Genomic DNA, 18,604 nt, shown 5'->3' on the forward strand with positions numbered 1-18,604 from the left:
GCCCAGGGCAGCAGGCGCCTCAGTACCTCTCTCAGCATCACCTCCGCTTCCCGGCAGCGGGGGGGAAAGTACCGGGGTCTTTCGCGGACGGAAACCTCAACCACAGAACAGACATTTTGATCAAGGGCTCAAATAATACTTGGGAACATCCGAACCCAGACTAAGGACGGGCGTCCTCCCGCTGGAGGGAGACCAGACCCCATCCGGCGGCCAACCCGCTCTCCGGGCCCGGGCGCTCGGGCTCAGGGCTGCGGGCAACCACTTCCCCGGCGGGCGGCGAGCCCCGCCCGCGCCCACGCCCCGCCCGCGCCCGCACGCCGAGCCGCAGCCGCCGGATACGTGGGCTTCCGGCGCTGCAGGACCTGGGGCCCCGGCGCCCTGGCTTCCCTCGGCCGGCGGCTTTCGCGCGCGCGGGGTGGACGGCTGCGTGTACTGCGGCGGCGTCCGGATGCAGTGTTTCTCTGTATTTTGGTGCGGGAGTGGTGCCGGCACCAACCTTGCGGGCGATCCGGGTGTATGGGAGGCAGACGAGAAAGCAGGACGCGGGGTACAGAAGAGAAAGGAGGAAGCGAAGCACGAAAGAGGGGGGTCGGAGGCTGAGCTCCAAGGCTGTTGGGCGGGCAGGGGGACGAGGTCTAGTGCCGAGGAGAGCGCGCCGGGCCACTGGCAGCGGTCGGGGGAACTGGGCGCCGAGGACGGAAACCAGATGCCGAGGGAGCGGACTCTGCCGGACACAGGCGGGCGCGGTCCACCGAGTCACCGCCCGAGGACTGGGCCGGCCCACCCCTACCTCCTCGGCCGGCTCCCGCGAACGGCCGCCTCAGTCCTCCAGTGCCTTCCCGAGGCCCCCCTCCCCCGCTCCCCACGCTAGAAGGGCCCGCGGCCGTCTCTATGGCTCCTCCGCGTTCCTCGCGGTGACGTCACTCTGAGTGACGACATCGCCCACCAATGGGCTCTCGGAGTCCGCGGAGCGAGGGTGTCCTTCGCCGCGGCATCCCTGGAGGCTGCGAAGCCGAGTTCCCACCGGCAACATGACTTCCGTCCCTGCTGGGTTTAGTTTCAGGAGACTCCGTGTCCAGGGGTGGGAGGAAGGCAAGACCGACGTTTTCCTACCTGTCCACAGTCGCTAGGCCGTGGACCAGCCCTCCCCGAAACCCTTCGCTGAAAGCTGGGTGAAAGGAGCGCTTGCCCTCCGGAGAGCGCAATATGCCGGATAGTCGCCATGGTAACCATCTTGGAATCATGAATTACATCACTTTCATGTTTTTCCTTCCTTTCCCCCACCCCCTCCAACTGCGCAATTGCGGGGGAGGAAGCCGTGGAAAGAGGGAGTGGCAGAAAGGGCGGGAATGGTAAAGAAAATATCCCTCCGGACCAAGACTGGAATGCTGTGTACTCTCAATATGCATTATAAATGTTCTCTTAACCGGCATTGCTTCTGATCAGTATTTTCTGTAAAAATTCTCATAATATTTAAAATATATATTATAGTAGCTGTGAAGGTTTGGAGCGGGGAGGACTTCAGTTTCTAAGATGCGCAACTGAGCCATCTTGGGAAAGTGAAAGATCTAGAAGTGTCCTCGCTCCCTGGTTCTCTCTACCCACCCATTTTATGTGGCTCTAGGAAGAAAAAAATTTTAGTGGCTCTCCTTTGACTAACACCAGACAGCAAGGAATACCTTTCTCACGGAGAACACTTCTCTTAACATGTTGGCGGACATGTGCCATCTGGGCTGCACATTTGAAAGAATGAAAGATGACGGATATTACACTTCAGGGTTTTTTTGGGCTGTTTGTTTTGTTTTTAAATGCCGACTGCTTTTAATTCACAAAGCATTTTTCAGCTAGTAACTAAATGAATTAACTGTCAACTAGGCAAAACTTTTCCGTTTGGCCACTAGAGGGCACTTAGTGCATGTCTGATGCCCAACTTTCCACAGAATGGTTTCACTTCATGTTCTATGTTTACTAGAATTAACAGATTCTACAAAGCTTTGGTTTTTACCTTTGCTTTCTTTGCCTGAAAGTTTCCGATAGTAAATTATGAACTCTAAAAGGCTAGGGTGCAATTGTCACATTAATTTTCTAAATTAATCACTGCACAACCATGTACCCATACTTTTCTGGAAAAGATCATAAAGGATACAAAAATATTCCTCTTAGTAGTTCCCGGGAGACATTTTATATCGGGGAAATATTCTTATTCATGCATTGTATTCACTTACAACCAGGCACAGTGAAAATCATTAAGTATTCATAAGCCAGATGCACGAATCACTCTTTGAAAGATGAGCTAGATTTTCTCCCATGGCCATATGTTGGCAATCCTATTCTGCAAAGGGAAGGGGTAAGAATCTTTCTTAGTGAAATTCATTTGTTCAAAGCAATGTCTGCCTTCTCCTGTTATTAGGGCTGGTGACTTTTTTACTTTTAGGGTAAGTGATTTATAACAAGGAGTTTTTAGTTATAATCTTCAAACAGGAAACAATGTTTTTCTCCCTAACTCTGGCCCTGATTGTTAGACTGCTGTCTTCATGACCTGTTTGCTCATTTTCTTTGGAGAAGAGAAAGCATGTTCTGGCCTTCAGATGTTAGATGTTAAAAATATAATTTCTAATGGGCATGTCCCTGAATGTGGCTTCAGATAAAATATTATTAGGATATAATGTATTTTCTAGTGTTTTGCAGAAACAGACTATGCATCTACCTCACACAACTTTAATTTTAAACTTTTGTCGGCAAAGTTTTAGAAGAAAATAAAAATAAAATCCCTAGGGACAACCAAATTCTTCTCAAGGGGAAAATCCAGGTGTCCGGTCAAGGCAACAGTTTATCAACAAAACAGGTTAAATATGGGAAGGTGGAAAAGAAGGGTGGAGGTGGAAAGGATCATAGGAATAAAAAACCCATTTAACCTTTCTTCGCAGGAGATAGAATCAAACTAAAATAAGCTCAGGTGGCCCCCTTCGGAAGTCTGAGCTCCAAAAAGACATCTAAGCATTTAAAACGAACAAAAATGTGATTTTATTGGTTCCCTTAGTTTTTGTTGCTACACTAAGCATAGATAGGTACTACACAAGCATAGTTTTAGAAATAGTGATTAATAGCAATGGGAATGTTTAATTTGAATATCACTCTTAGTATTATTAACAGGGTTATGTTCTTAAAAACTGATACATAATTAGTAGTCATTAAAATAGTTGATCTGTGGGAATGTCTTAATTCCTTATGTAAGTGGTAAAGATATCAGGAATTTCTTGTAATTGTATCAAACAGATCCAGCACTGTAACGGCTATAGAGAGGATAGCATCTGGTAGCGATACGGCTTTATTAGTCTCGGAACAGAGTTTTGGTTTCCTCATCTGATTGCTGCCTGTGGTTCCTTTATTCTCCGAGCTGCAATGTTCTAGTCATTATCAAACAGTCTCAGGAAATATCACCAACTCAGACACTCCAGCAAGAACAGTTCACTGCGGCACACCTCCCAGACCTTCCATTGTTCAGTAGACACTTCTTAGGATGGGGGGCGGGGGCGGTGGTGTTAGGGTTAGAGGGGGTTTGACTCTCTTCTTCCTCTCCCTCTGGCGTGCACTCTGTCCAGTGCACAGGCCCTCCCATCCCTGAAAAGAAAGACCTGGCAGCAAGCAGAAGGCCCGGGCACGCGACGGGCACAGAGCCCCCCGAGCCCCTCGGGGTCTGGGGTCCCCTCGTTACCCACAAGCCTCCGGGCCCGCCGTGCCAGCAGGAAGCAGGCGCGCGGGGCCCGGCGCCCGCGAGGGAGGTGGGCGCCCCCGCACAGAGGGCGAGGGGCCGCGGGGCAGCCTCCGGCTGAAACGCGCGCGGCTGACAGAGAGGCTTGCCGCCTCCCCCCCCCCCCCCCCCCCAGGGCCCAGGAGGAAGTCGCTGCCATGGTGCCCACACGCAGCCCCAGGTGGCCCGGGCAGCTCCTCTCTGACAGCTGTCGGACCGCAGGCGGCCGAGGAGCCACACACGTTGCTGTCCCCTTCCCGGCCGTCGGGACGGGGCACCCGCCAGTAGGTTCCTCGACGGTCTGGGGGTGGCGCGGCAGAGCCCCGCCGCGGGGTCCCCCCTCCCCCGGTGTCTCCTGTGCGCCCCGCGACTCAGTACGTGACGCGCACGAGCACGGCTCCCCTCCCTCCCGGCCGCCCCCACCTCCGGTTCTGTTTTGGTTTTGCTCTCGGCCGCGTCTCTCTTTCCTTCCTGTCCCTCCGCCTTCCCCGCCCGCGGCCTCGCTGCTGGTCGGGCCTCCCTCGGGCGGCTTCCAGTTCTGCTTCGCGCTCTGGCCCCTCCTCCCCGCCCCGCACCAGCCGCTTCCTCCTCGCGCGCCCCGCGCCCCGAACCCGGGACTGCATTTCCCGGTAGGCGCCGGGGCAGCCAATAAGCGGCTCAAGATTTGGCGGCGGCGGCGGCGCCCCGAGAGTCCGGGTGGGGGGGCTTTGTGCGCGGCGTCGGTGGCGGCGGCGGGAGCGGGCGGCGGCGGCGGCCGGATCCGAGGCGGAGGCCGCGGAGAACTGCCCACTGGTGGTCGCGGACAGACGCGCGGAGGCCGGCAGGAGCCCGGCGGACCCAGCTGCCCCCGTCGGCCGCCGGCCCCCCGGCTCCTCTCTGGTAGCGGCGGCTCCGCGGCGACCCCCTCCCTCGCCGCCCCTGCCCACCCCGCCCCCGGCCGCCTTCCTCCTCCCCGCTGCCGGCCTGGCCTGGCCGGCCCGGTGGCCTCCTTCCGTGCCCGCCGCCATGGCAGAGGCATCCGGCGCGAGGGAAATCTAGCCCGGGGATTTCATGCGGCCTAGCTCGGCTCCGTCTCCTCCCCCCGCAGCCCGGGCGGCTGCCCGCACCCCAGTTCCGCTCCGGGCCTCCGTGTCTCTCCTGTGATCCTACGGACACGGCTGGGGGTTAGAATGGAACAAACTGAAGGTAAAGTGGATGCGCGCGTGTTCGTGGGTCCGTGTATCGGAGGGGCCGAGCCGGGGACGGGACCGGGGTGGGGAGAGGGACTCGAGCCCGAGTGGGAGGACACGCGAGCGGCCCGGCGGGGCTCGAGGGGAGCCTGGGAGGAGGAGCGGAGGGCCGGGTGCGGGGTGTGCAGGGTGTCGGGAGGTGGGGCAGGGGCGGTGGGGTGCGGGTAAGAGCCGGAGTGGCGCGGGGCTGGGAATTGGGAGTAGAGGTGGGATGGGGGCGGGGATAGCGATGGGGCCGGGGGAGGGGCAGGCCCCGCGGAGCCGAGTTAGGTTTCGAGACCTGGGCGGACTGGGAAATGGGTTTGGGGGTGTCGGGTGGGAACCGGGACCCCGGGGGAGAGGGGAGAGAATTGGATGGAGAAATGGGTGTCCAGGGAGAAACGAGGGAGTGGAGGCAAAGGCGGGCTAGGAGGAGAGAGGCGCAATGACGGACAGGATGCCAGGGGAAGGTAGGAAAACAGACGCAGGAAACTGGAGGACCTAGTTTTGGGGACAGGGAGGGGAATGCACTGAGCGTGGACACGGGTGGGAACCAGCCGACCCAACCTCACGGAGTGGGAGGGGAAGACGGGGACGGGGGTTGTTCGAGTGTTAGGAAGGGAAAGCCTTTTGTTCCTGTATGTGTGTGTATTCTGTGCCTCCTCTTTCAAGGCTGGAGAATGGAGAAGCAAGTGGTTATGCTGTTACGGTGGTTGTGAAATGGGGAGGCGTGGGCTTTGCCATTTTGAGGGAGAAGTGTTAGTGTGATGGTAGCGAGACGGGGAGAGACATGGCCACAATTTGATGGTCTTGGTGAGGGAGTGGAGACTCTTCAGATTTAAAGGGGGCAGGGGCAGCCATGTTTGCTGCCAGGCACTGCAGTGTAAATAAATTCCTCCTCTCCGACAGCAGTATGAGTCTGGAAGGGGCCATTTCAGATGGTTAACCCCCTTTCTTTCTATTCATGAACTCTTGGCTTCCATCTTGAGGTCATTTAAAATTATTCTTAACCACCAAAAGGAGGTAGTGATGTTTTCCATCTTGTGTGTTTTGCTGCCCCCCCCCCCTCTTTCCTCTTCCTTCTGGTTGCAAACTAGGCATACTAATGAACCGCAGTGTAAAATTTAACCCTTTTTATAAAGTTAGGACTGTATATTTTCTAGCTTGAAGGAATCATTACTACTCTCTTATTTGAAACATGACCGTGAAAGATCTTTTAAATATTCATTGGTTTCAGAGGCCTCGGAAGCAGTCAACATGTTTTCTGCAATTCTTTAAGTAAACAAGGAAATTGCATCGGTTATTTTACTTGGACTTGGGCTCTTGGCAAAGCATTGTGTGGGGGTGAGAAGGGATAGGAAGATCTGCTTGTCATAGGTTATCTGCTTGCTGTATTTTGAATATTAGAAAATGTGTGTAGAATTTTAAAGTGTGTGTTTCTGATAGCTCTTACTTATAGGTTAAGAAGCATTTTCTTTTTTTATAAACGCTGTAACAACTGAAAGCTTCACCTTCGTGTAGCTAGCTTGATACAAGCTTCAACACCAGTTCAGCATACTGCAATAATCAATGAAGCAGGCATGCAGTTCTCAGAGCCTCATTGAAGTGTCAATATTTTTGGTGGGAACTTTAGGTTACTCTCAGGAAAGCTACAGTAATTCCTCAGTATATTCAGTTGTAATTATGTGTGTGGTATGAAATTCAGTTTAAATCCTGACAAATTTACAGTAGATAAATTAGGTGGAGACTCTTATTTTCATATTGAAAAGGATTAAATGTGTGTGACCTCTTGTTTTGTTTTATAATTATAATTGGAGTACTCTAAACTTTAATTAATCATGTCGCTATTGAAACTGTTCTTTAATACCAGGAAGGCTTGTTAAAATTGTAATATAATGGACCCAAACCAGTTGCACTACATATTGACTTAATCTACCTAATGCAACTTTTTTTCAGTTGTTATATACAAGTTAGGATGTGTTCTTGATCTTTTGAAAAAAATGAAATTGAATATTGTTAGAGTGGTACTTTGTGAGAGTGCTTTCAGTATAAAGGCCACGTTTACAACTTGGGAGTATTTTGATTTGATAAAATTAAGCCCAAATTTTTGAAAACTTTGTGAGGAAAAGATCCACTCAAAAAGCTATTGAGAAGTTTTTTGGAATTTATTTTTATGCAGATTGCATTTTTATATCTCCACTTATTTGACATGTTATTTGTAATTGCAAATTATGTGCGTGAACTATTAGTGCCATACATTTTTAGGAAACTGAAAAATTATTGTATATTAAAATAAACAACTCACGTTGGCAGCTTGAATTACTAAAAATAAAGTGTATTCCTATGTATACAGCATTTTGTAAAGATCAGGGTCCCTTGCCCAGTTGTCATGAGTAGTCTGGTATCTTGCATAGGTATCCGTATAGTGAAGAAGACTATTCTAGTTAGATGATACTTAATTAAAACCCAAACTTTACTCTGATTACCATATCCATCAGCCCACCTGCTACCTGTGAGAGCTTTTTTTTTTTAAATCCTCACCCAAGGATATTTTTTCCATTGCTTTTTAGAGAGAATGGAAGGGAGGGAGGGCTGGAGAGACAGACAGAAATATCGATTGGTTGCCTCCCCCAGGAGCCCCAAACAGGGCCAGGGATCAAGAACCTGTGACCCCCGGGAACTGAACATGTGACCCTTTGGTGCATAGGCCGACGCTTTGACCACTGAGCAAACTGGCCAGGGCTGTGAGAGCTGTTTTTTTTTTTAACCTTATGCTCTTAAGTGGACCCGGTTGAATGAGTTTTGAGTTTTGGTTAAAGGAAATTGGTTGTCTTTGAGATTGATCATCCTTGAGTGATTTGTCAAATCTGATTCTAAATACTCTCAGTTTATGGAGTTTATAATAACATTCTTAATAATCATAGTTATAGCTGATAATAGTTGTCCTCTTAAAATAAGCTAAGCTGAGTGTCTTACATGTATGGTTTTCTTCACCTTCCAGACAGTTGTGTGAGGTTAGCACTATTAATTCCTTTTTACAAATGGAAAAATTGAGGTTTAAGTAGCTTAACAACATCACATACAGTAAATAGCAAAACCAGTATTTGAACCCAGATTTTTTCTAATTATATAACCTGAATCAGTAGATCTTTACTTTTAGGTTTTTTAAAAATTCACTGAAATAATACATGTTCATTTTTTCCCCAATTATTATAAAAGACTAAGAGGTTTTAAAAGTTACCCTATTTCCCACTGATGATCGTTTGAAGTTTCTTGTGTGTCCTAGAATATTTCTGTACATATATGTATATCTGTCTTAAATTGGGCCATACTATGCATTTTGCATTTTTGTTTTAACAGGCTATCTGGGACATCCTTCTAAATGAACACTTATAAATCTATAGCTTTTTTTTTTAAGGGTCATATAGTATTTCATTGTTTGGAATGTTGGTTCACATTAGGATGTTAACAGGTTTTTGCTGTTATAAGTCATTGAGCAGGTCCCTAACAGCCTATTTAAATAGAGGAGATACAGTACAGCTATATTTTACAAGAGAGAAAACTGACATTTTGGAGACACCCTGTTACCTGGCTCTTTACACCACATCACGTTACATCATTATTATGAAAGTATTTGAGCTCTCTGTGAAAGCTCAAGGTGAGGGGGAATTCTCAAGATTAGGCACGTTTAGTATAATGAATGCAAGAGATTAAGTTGTAGTGAGGTAAAGGATTATGCTTCTACTTTTTCATATTTTATTTACTATGATTTGTATATAGCATATGTACAGAATATTTTTGCATACATAAATTAATCATGTCCAAGTATCTTTTTTAAAAATATATTTTTTATTGATTTCAGAGAGGAAGGGAGATAGAAACAGCAATGATGAGAGAGAATCATTGATTGGCTGCCTCTTGCATGCCCCTTACACTGCACCGGGGATGGAGCCTGCAACCTGGTCATGTGCCTGAGTGGGAATCAAACCATGAGCCACATCAGCTAGGCATTTCCAAGTATCTTGGAAGTTTGTGTTTTGTGTAATGAAGTGGTTTGGGGCAGAATTTTTCCTATTTTAATAAAATTATCAATGAAATACGATAGCAATGAAATAACAAAGTAAGAGGTTCATTATGGTCCTGGAAAACAACTTGGAAAGAAAATTGAGACACTGGTAAATTTTAAAAATGAACTAAAAATACCTCATTAAAAAGTTTTTAAATAATCTTAGCAGGCACTGTTGATTATTTTTTATTTGTCTATCAGGAAGAAAATAAGTTATGGGTATTTATTTATTGGGTTCTTTAAAAAACAAAAAGGTAGTCTATTTTATTTTTTTTAAATATATTTTTATTGATTTCAGAGAGGAAGGGAGAGGGAGAGAGTGATAGAAACATCAGTGATGAGGAAGAATCATTGATCGGCTGCCTCCTGCACACCCCGCACTGGGGATCAAGCCCACAATCCAGACATGTGCCCTTGACTGAATCAAACCTGGGACCCTTCAGTCCTCAGGCCAATGCTCTATCCACTGAGCAAAACCAGCTAGGGCAAAGGTAGTCTATTTTAGACACTTAAAAAATTAAAATCATTAAAGCTTTAAAAAGGTTTAGAATTTGGTATCCATAAAATCTGCTTCTTGATGAAATGCTGTGTTTAGTTGTACTTTAAGTGGAGTCTGTCATATTTGAAAGAGCAACTAAGGTGATTTATTCCTTTGTTAATAAATATGTCCAGTGTTTGAGTTTTCAATGAATGATGAGCTTTATTTCTTAAAGCTAATATTTTTATAAATATTAATAATTGTAAACTTAAAAAATTGATTATATGATGGCTACCTAACACATTTTTTAAAAAGTTTACCGAGTTTGGTTTTTGGTTTTTATTGTTGACCTTACTAAGTGCTTAATAAATACGTTTAAACACTTCTGTTTCATATTGTGTCTCTTTAGTGTGGCATGAAAAGAAGGTTAAAGGCATATTTTCAGTTTTGTGAATTTAGAGAATGTTCAGTTTTTTACTAGATGGATGTGTGTTGTTACTCCTAAGGCACATCTGTTTATTGACAAGATTTTGAATTTGAAAATGGGTTCTTGGCTTTTTTAAATATTTCAGTGTGGATCTGTGTCATAGTTGATTCATCTACAAATGATAACTCTTTCCTTACTAGGTTCCCTTTTTCATCTGGACTTAGGGCTGTATTGAGGAGAAAGTGAAAATGAAAATGAAAGTTTTTTATATTCATACAGTTTCCATTTTTAATCATAGGAATATATTATTATATAATAATAATACCTCGAGTTTACATTATACCTTCTGAAATGTTGATAGAATTCCCACACAATAACTCAACTCTTTTCTTTTGTAATGTGAAGTAAGAAAGCACAAGAATTATTTCACCTAAGCGACTTGAGGAACTCCTGAGGCCTAATAGACTGTCATGTTAAGTATAATTAGATTCTCAGATTTCAGTCTGAATACTTTTTAGAAGGTTAAAAATATATATGTGGGTAGGTGTTTCTTGACTTTTTCTTCATAGCCGGCTTTATCCTTACCTTGATAGACAAACATTAATTTTTAATGTAAGGGTAGAGCATTTTTCTGCCATAGAACATGCTATTTCTTATTTTGGTATAACTTATATTCAAGGGCCTTGAAATATATAAGTAGATATTTTAAATTTAAGAACTGTGTGGCTTCCTGAGATTTTGTGGGTAAAGCAAAATTTAGCTCATCAAATTGATTTGAGATGAAAAAGAAAATTAAGAAGTGTCATATGGAGACTTGCGCAGTGGCATTTTGGCCATAGCCAAGACAGTATTGCATCTGTTGAGTTTTGTGTTTCTGACATCTTAGTTGTGGAGTCTTAAGAAAGTTGTACATTAAACAAACAAAAAACACACCCAAAAACTTTTTAAAATAAACATTTAAAAAACTTTTAAGTTGTGAAACTTATTATAAAGAAAAGACCATAAAACCTAAATGTACAGTACAAACAAATAATTAGAAAGTGAACATCATGTAGGCACCACCCAAGTAATAACCTCTTTAAGAAAAGTTGCAGAAATAACCCCATTAGGGTAGCTGGTATTGACTTCCTGGTATTTGGACTTTAGGAATAAAAGTATGCTGAAAAATAACCTAAAAATTAATAGCCCTGAGGGTTCAGCGGATGTGAAAACTGAATGACCAGTTTTTTTATGTTATTATCAAAAGGATTATCTAGACCAGTGGTTGGCAAACCGAGGCTCTCGAGCCTTTGGCCCCTTGAGTGTGGCTCTTCCACAAAAGGGCGCGCACGTACAGTGTGATTGAAATTTTGTGGCCCATGCGCTGAAGTTGGTTTTCGGTCTGGGCGAGTCTATTTTGAAGAAGTGGCATGTATTGGTTCGTCGGGCAACGGGAGGGAAAGCAAAGGTGAGAGACATAAGTAAAATCAGAGTGTCTAGGAAATATGCCTTTAACCTTCTTTTCATGCCACAAGAAGTGGGGGTGTCGGTTCGTCAGGCGATGGGAGACACAGCACAGGCAGGCCACGGGATACGCAGCGCAGGGGAGGCGCACGCAATTCATGCACAAGTTGAGTGAGACTGGCTACAAGACGAGTGTGGATGGGAGAGTTGGAAGGGGTCGACCTCAGTGCACGTACCTCAATCAGATTGAGGACGTTTTTAGCAAAGACCAGCTTAGGAGTACCCTAATTAAGTTAATAACAATGTACCTACCTATATAGTTTAAGTTAAAAAATTTGGCTCTCAAAAGAAATTTCAATCGTTGTACTGTTGATATTTGGCTCTGTTGACTAATGAGTTTGCCGACCACTGATCTAGACAGTTAAACAAGAATAGCTTTCTTGCATTTAGTGTAATCATTTAGTGATTTGAAACCTTGGGCTGTATTAATAAATATGAAACAAAAATAATACTGCATCCTGCCCTGGCTGGTGTGGCTCAGTGATTAGAGCATGAGGCCCTCCCGCATTAAGGGTCTTAGATTTGATTCCCAGTCAAGGGCTCATACCTGGGTTGCAGGATCATCCAGTCTAGGTGCATCCGGGAGGCAACCAATCTATGTGCCTCTCACGTATCTCCCTCTCCCTCTCTGTCTCCCTCTCCCTCTCTCTCCTTTCCTCCCTCCCTCCCTTCCACTCTCTCTAAAAATCAATGGAAAAAAATATCCTTGGGTGATTACTAACATCAAAAAATTCCAAATCCTACAAGAATTATGCCATTTTATACAAAGTATTATTTATTTGGAATTCATCTCTTTTGCATTTAAAAAAATTTTTTTTCATTGATTTCAGACAGGAAAGGAGAGGGAGAGGGAGATAGAAGCCCTAATGATGAGAGATTATCATTGATCGACCACCTCCTACACACCCCACACAAGGGATCGAGCCTGAAACACAGGCATGTGCCTTGACCAGGAATCTAGCCATGAATTGAACCGCGACCTCCTGGTTCATAGGTCAATACACAACCACTGAGCCATGCTGGCCAGGCTCTTCTGCATTTTTTTATAGGATTTAGTGACTTGGCTATAGATTAATTTGCAAACTCTAATCTTTTAGACTTTTGCTTAGAACATGTCAAATTTGCCTATCCTATATAATAAAAGAGGAACATGTAAATTGACCATCCCTCTGCTATGCTCACCAGCCAATCAGGAGTGAGTATGCAAATCAACCCAACAAAGATGGCGGGTTAATTTGCATGCACAGGTGCCGGGTGGAGAGTAGAGCGGGAGAGCCGGCAGAGAGTGGAGTGGTTTGGGGAACTTGGCTCCCCAAGCTGCCAGATGGAGAACAGAGAGGGAGGCTGTGGGACAGAGACAGAGCAGGAAGGGAAAACCAAGAGCGCAGGGAGCACCAGGAATTCTGGGAATAGTTCTGCTGGCAGCCCCAGGACCTGAAGCGAAAGCCCAGAGCGCAGGGAATACCAGGAATGCTGGGAATTGTAGTTCTGGTGGCAGACGGATCTCCTAGACACAAAAACAAAGTGAACCTGGAGCAAGTTACTGTTGCGACAGTGGGGGATGGAGAGAAAGCAAAGGTGAGAGACATAAGTAAAATCAGAGTGTCTAGGAAATATTAAAGGGAAGATATCCTAAAACTTCCAGGAAATCTCCACCAATGAAGCAAAGAAAAAAAAAGCCTCTATTATTCTGTGAGCAACAAACCAAACTGGGTTGAGGGGGGTGGTCTCAGACAATTCGCTCATATGATTGCAAAGACAGACAGAAACTCCTGGATTGGAGAGGGCTCCCAGATTGGAGAGGGTGCAGGTCGGGCTGAGGGACCCACCCCCAGTGCACGAATCTTCATGCACCGGGCCCCTAGGATATATATAAAATCCTAAGCGACCGTTTGACCGGTAGCTATGACGCGCAATGACTACCAGGGGGCAGATACTCAACACAGGAGCTGCTGTTCGGGTGACACCCTGGAACCAAAGGAAGCAGCCCAATTCCAGGGTGCGTCACCCAAGAACTGCCCTCTCGCAATCAGGGACCCCTCAGGGGATGTCAGAGAGCCAGTTTCAGCCCAATCCCCACAGGCCAGACCGAGGAACCCCACCAGTGCATGAATCCGTGCACCAGGCCTCTAGTCCTGTATAATGATGAGGTAATATGCAAATTGACCCCCACACCGTAACACTGACAAGATGGCAGCACGCACAGCGGAGGCGGGGGCAGGGCTGGTGGCCGCTCTGTGCATGGGGATCCCGGCAGCCACTTGCGCTGCTTCTGCCAGGGTTTTTGCGGCCCCACATGCTTGCTGCGGGGGCGGGGCCTGGCAGCTGCTCTGCACAACCCAGAGGCAGGGCATTGGGGCAGCACTCCAGGACTCGGGGGCCATCCTGTGGGGTGCTAGCGGGGAGGGTGGGGGGGGGTCCGGGGTTTCGTGCGCTTTCTCACAAGGGGTCACTAGTAGTACTAATAACCTCCTAATTTGTTTCTTATTTTATAAAAACAAGTTTGATTTTCTTGCTTTCGCATTAAGTAATCAGTAGTGACAATCTATGTTTGACTCTTCATCCTTGGTGCCTCTGCTAGATTCTTACCTTTTCTCTATTTTGGCTAGGTGAACCACATTTCTTTTGAAACTGAAGAAACTTATTGATTGGGTTTCCTAGACTATTTTTTTAAAATATGTTTGGAAAAGGTAAATGTTGACTTTTGAGGATTTTGATAGAAAAAGTTGACAGTTCGTGCCCCCCTGCCATCTGCCCCCCCCCTTCCAAATACAGTTTATTTGCATAAAACTGCAGTGTGGACTTTGAGAAAGACATTTTTATAACACTTCTACATACATAAATTTAAAGCCTTTATTTGGTTATTATATTTTTGTAAGTTTAAGCTATCTTCGTGTTTATGATTTCTGCAGGATCCTGATACATTAGGATGTAGTATTTCATGTTTGACTGTGGTGAGAAACTACTGTAAACTTGAATTCCTTTCTGTAATGCAATAGAATGGTACTCTTTTTTTTTATTCTGACTGAAGGTTAAAGATATGCCTTACTAATTTCCCCCTGAAAAGATGTTGAGTTTTCCTAAAAGTGGAAGCTAACATGAATTGATATACTTATTTTTTAAATCTAAATTAGGTAGTTTACTTTGTGTCTGAAAAAGTTACCGTAGGGTTTCTGTATTGTTATCACCTGCACAATTATGCATTGGTCATTAGAATACATTTTTTTGCCCCACTGGTATGGCTCAGTTGAGCATAGTCCAGGAGGTCAGGGCAAATGCCAGGGTTGCAGGCTCAATCCCCAATACGAGGTGTACAGTAGGCAGCTGGTCAATATTTCTCTCTCTCCGATGTTTCTGTCTCTCTCTCCCTCTCCCTTCTTATCTGTGAAATAAAAGCATATTTTAAAAAATAGAAAAGAAATTTTTTTGGGTGACTGAGATATTGTTAGTTAAGGTTAAGATATTGAAAACATATACATACATGCACACACATACATAATATCCCTAAGAAATGTGATGGCCCTTTTAATTTTTATCTTTTAATGGAAAATTTGCACTTTCCAAAGTGGCCAGTAGTTTAAAAATAACATTTGTTATGTTTAAGTTATGAAAGGATGGTTTATTGTAGGGAAATTGAAAACCATTTAAAATCGCCTAAAATGTTACCAACTGGAAGTAACTACTATTAACACTTTGTTCTATAGTCTTCGTGGAGGTTTTTTGTTATCTCTACACTATATGTATTTTCTTTACAAATTGGAATTGTACATTTGTATTATTTTGTAACATGCTTTATTGTGAAATAATATTTTGAGAATGTAGTCTTAAAAATTGTTAACATTTCATTGTAAAGAATGTTTACCCTTCTGTTGATGGTATTTTAGGCAGGTTAGAACTTGGGGATATTATCATTTGAGATATATTTATACATTTAAAAAAAAAACCACTGTATGACTGATATCTTATTATAGTCAATTCCTGGAAGTAAAATTACTTTAGAAATATGAACATTTCAGCCTGGCCAGTGTAGCTCAGTGGTTGATTCTCTCATCATTGATGTGTCTGTCTCCTTCTCCCTCTCTGAAATCAGTAAAAATATATTTTATTTTTTTTATTTTTTTTTAAATATATTTTATTGATTTTTTACAGAGAGGAAGGGAGAGAGATAGAGAGTTAGAAACATCGATGAGAGAGAAACATCGATCAGCTGCCTCCTGCACATCTCCTACTGGGGATATGCCCGCAACCCAGGTACATGCCCTTGACCGGAATCGAACCTGGGACCTTTCAGTCCGCAGGCCGACACTCTATCCACTGAGCCAAACCGGTTTCGGCAGTAAAAATATATTTTAAAAAATAAACATTTCAGAAGCTTTTGACACACATTTTCTGTTTGTTCTCCAGAAAGTTTTTTAAAAATAAGTTTTATTGAGAAATAAATCACATACCATACAATTCACCCATTTAAAGTGTACCATGCAATGGTTTGCATTGCAACAGAGAGAGTGTTGTATGCATTTTAAAATACTTTTTTTCGTTCAAATTTTATTTAGAACTACTTTGTTTTAGAAAATGTTTATAAAAATTATGCTATGCCTATATAATTAATTGTTGCAACCTTGTTACCATTTGGAAAGTATGGTTTTGTTTTTTTAAGAGAGATTTGCTTTGCTCTGACTGACCTTCACCCTGACAGTTGTTCTATTTGCCATAAGCCATTTAATTAAACATCTTTTTTTTTTTTAACTCAGTGGTCAGTGGAGTGTAGGCCAAGAGCCAAGGAAATCTGAGTTCCTGTCCCCACTGTACCTTTTACCTCTGACGCTCAGAATTCTTATCTCTGAAATAGAGATGAAAATGACTATTTTTCTGGAGTTACAGGGATCCAAATTAGACGTGCTAGAGTGTGCCTAGAGCTTTATTCAGTGGTAGTGTTATCAGTGGGGTTTATCTCAGGCATGATAGAGTATGATGTTTAGAACTGTAACAGGCATATAGGTGATAATAAATGACTCTTTTTAAAAATATATATTTTATTGATTTTTTACAGAGAGGAAGGGAGAGGGATAGAGAGTCAGAAACATCGATGAGAGAGAAACATCGATCAGCTGCCTCCTGCACACTCCCCACTGGGGATGTGCCCGCAACCAAGCTACATGCCCTTGACCGGAATCGAACCTGGGACCCTTGAGTCCACAGGCTGATGCTTTATCCACTGAGCCAAACCGGTTAGGCATAAATGACTTTTTAATATAAGAAAACTAACATGCAAAATGAACTAATCTTTAGTTGCACATTTAATGGATGAAGAAATAAACTCAGTTGGCTCAAACTCACTTTCATAGAACTTAAAAGTTGAAAGTTAACTAATGCATGATCAGAATGTTTGCATGGGTTATGTGGGTGTTTCTCAGTTGGTAAGAGAATTCGTGCTGGTACAAGTATAAACATGAAGTTAATTTTCCAGTCCAAATTTGCTTACACTGTTGTTATAACAACAGCATGAAGGCTACAGCTTCACCAACACTTAGTCTTCTGATTAAGCAAATAGGTGATAATATACATTTTGAATTTATGGTATGAAGTTACTTACGTTCTGACTTTTATTGCTTATTTTAAAATGAAATGTTGAATACAGTTGAACCTAAAACACTAAAGTGCTAAACCTGATGAAACAAACAAACAAAAAAACCTGGTCTTTACAGGAAAGATAAACTTAGTATATATTATTTTAGATATTATTGCTTAGTACTTTAAAAACTACACATAATTTATTCTTTTTATATCTTGCTATGGGGAATGAAGACTACAGTGGAAAAGAAAGTAAAATTTGAACATTTGCAAAGTTTTAAGAACCAAACTAAAAAAAAAACCTGAGAAACATCTTATCTATATATATAAAAGCCTAAGCAACCTTTACAACCGGTCAACCGAACAACAGGTTGCTATGACGACACGACGCTCAACGCAGGAGCTGCCCCCTGGTGGTCAGTGTGCTCCCACAGCCAACCTCCTGTGGTCCCTCCCCCTGGCCAGCCGGCCCCTATCCACCCCAGTTGCCAGCCAGGTTGTGGGACCCCACACGTGCACAAATTCATGCACCGGGCCTCTCGTTTTACAATTTAAGTGTGTTGGGGAAAGAGGTAGGAAAATATGTGGGTGAACTTGTTAGTTTACTAGATTTCATAGTGAATAGAACAGGATGACTGATGTGTTACTTAGTTTGTAGTAATTTTCAGTATGAGACAGTACCTTGATGTAAGGGACTGTAAATTTTCTTCAAGTGGTAACACCACATCTGTTCTTGATGGGTGTGGTCAAGAATTAAGTGAAGAAAGTTGAGGTTAAGCCAGATAGATAAAGAAAATAGGGTGAAATAGGCTGTTTTATTATTAAGTTTTATATTGATACAGGCAGTTCAATAGTAATGTGGTTTAGTTAGGAAAAAATAAGATTGACAAAGCAACCAAAATGGTGTGTAACTTAGTGGAATCATGGTCAAATGAAAATTGTGTGATTGTATTTAGTGATAAGGTTTCTGGTTCACCAAAATCAGATATAGATTTTTGAATTTTATAATTGTTTCATTTCATGCAGGTCACTTCCTCATATAGGATATTTTAATATCCTTGATCATTTTCCGTTTAGCACATTTTTAGTAGAAACATTTTATGTGTAAGTTTCAGAAAATATTTGGGGTGACAATAATAGAGTTAAGCAGATTCTGGAGTAGTACCGTTAACGCTTTTAAAAATAGTGTTGCTCTAGCCCTGGCCAGTGTGGCTCAGTTGGTTGGGCGTTGTCTGAGAGGCCACTAATTCAGTTCCCAGTCAGGGCACATACCTAGGTTGCAGATTCAGTCCCCAGTTGGAATGTGTACAAGAGGCATCTGATCTCTCAAATCAATAAAAACATATTTAAAATTTAAACTTTTTAAATTACATGGAATACTTGACAAAACTATTAAATCATTTTACTATAGCCATACCTTAGAAGCCTCTGAAACAAAGAGAACTCGATAGAAAATAAAAGACATGTGTGATGATTATGTCTTCACTTCTTTTCCTCCAATCTTTCTATATGATTAATTCCTGGTTTTTATTCCATTAATCCTTTTTATAACAATGTAGCCCCCCATTCACTGTATCATATTACCCTGTTTTATTAGCTT

General features: G+C 43.6%; 1 protein-coding gene across 7 annotated transcripts in view; it reads left to right on the top strand.

The window, feature by feature from the left end:
- The first annotated feature begins 3,908 nt into the window (after positions 1 to 3,908).
- The window catches only part of NSD3 (nuclear receptor binding SET domain protein 3), a 112,523-nt gene continuing 97,827 nt past the window's right edge, over positions 3,909 to 18,604 (top strand). For 4 of the 7 annotated variants that reach the window (XM_059685365.1, XM_059685369.1, XM_059685370.1 and 1 more), the window contains exon 1: positions 4,797 to 4,936. The gene's annotated coding sequence lies outside the window, so the exon portion shown is untranslated. Of the gene's footprint in view, positions 4,036 to 4,796; positions 4,937 to 5,406; positions 5,430 to 18,604 lie in introns of those variants that run through there. The other 3 variants (XM_059685367.1, XM_059685366.1, XM_059685368.1) reach the window with 3 other exon arrangements.

This window comes from Myotis daubentonii, chromosome 2 (assembly GCF_963259705.1).
Source record: "Myotis daubentonii chromosome 2, mMyoDau2.1, whole genome shotgun sequence".
NCBI classification, from domain to species: Eukaryota; Metazoa; Chordata; class Mammalia; order Chiroptera; family Vespertilionidae; genus Myotis; species Myotis daubentonii.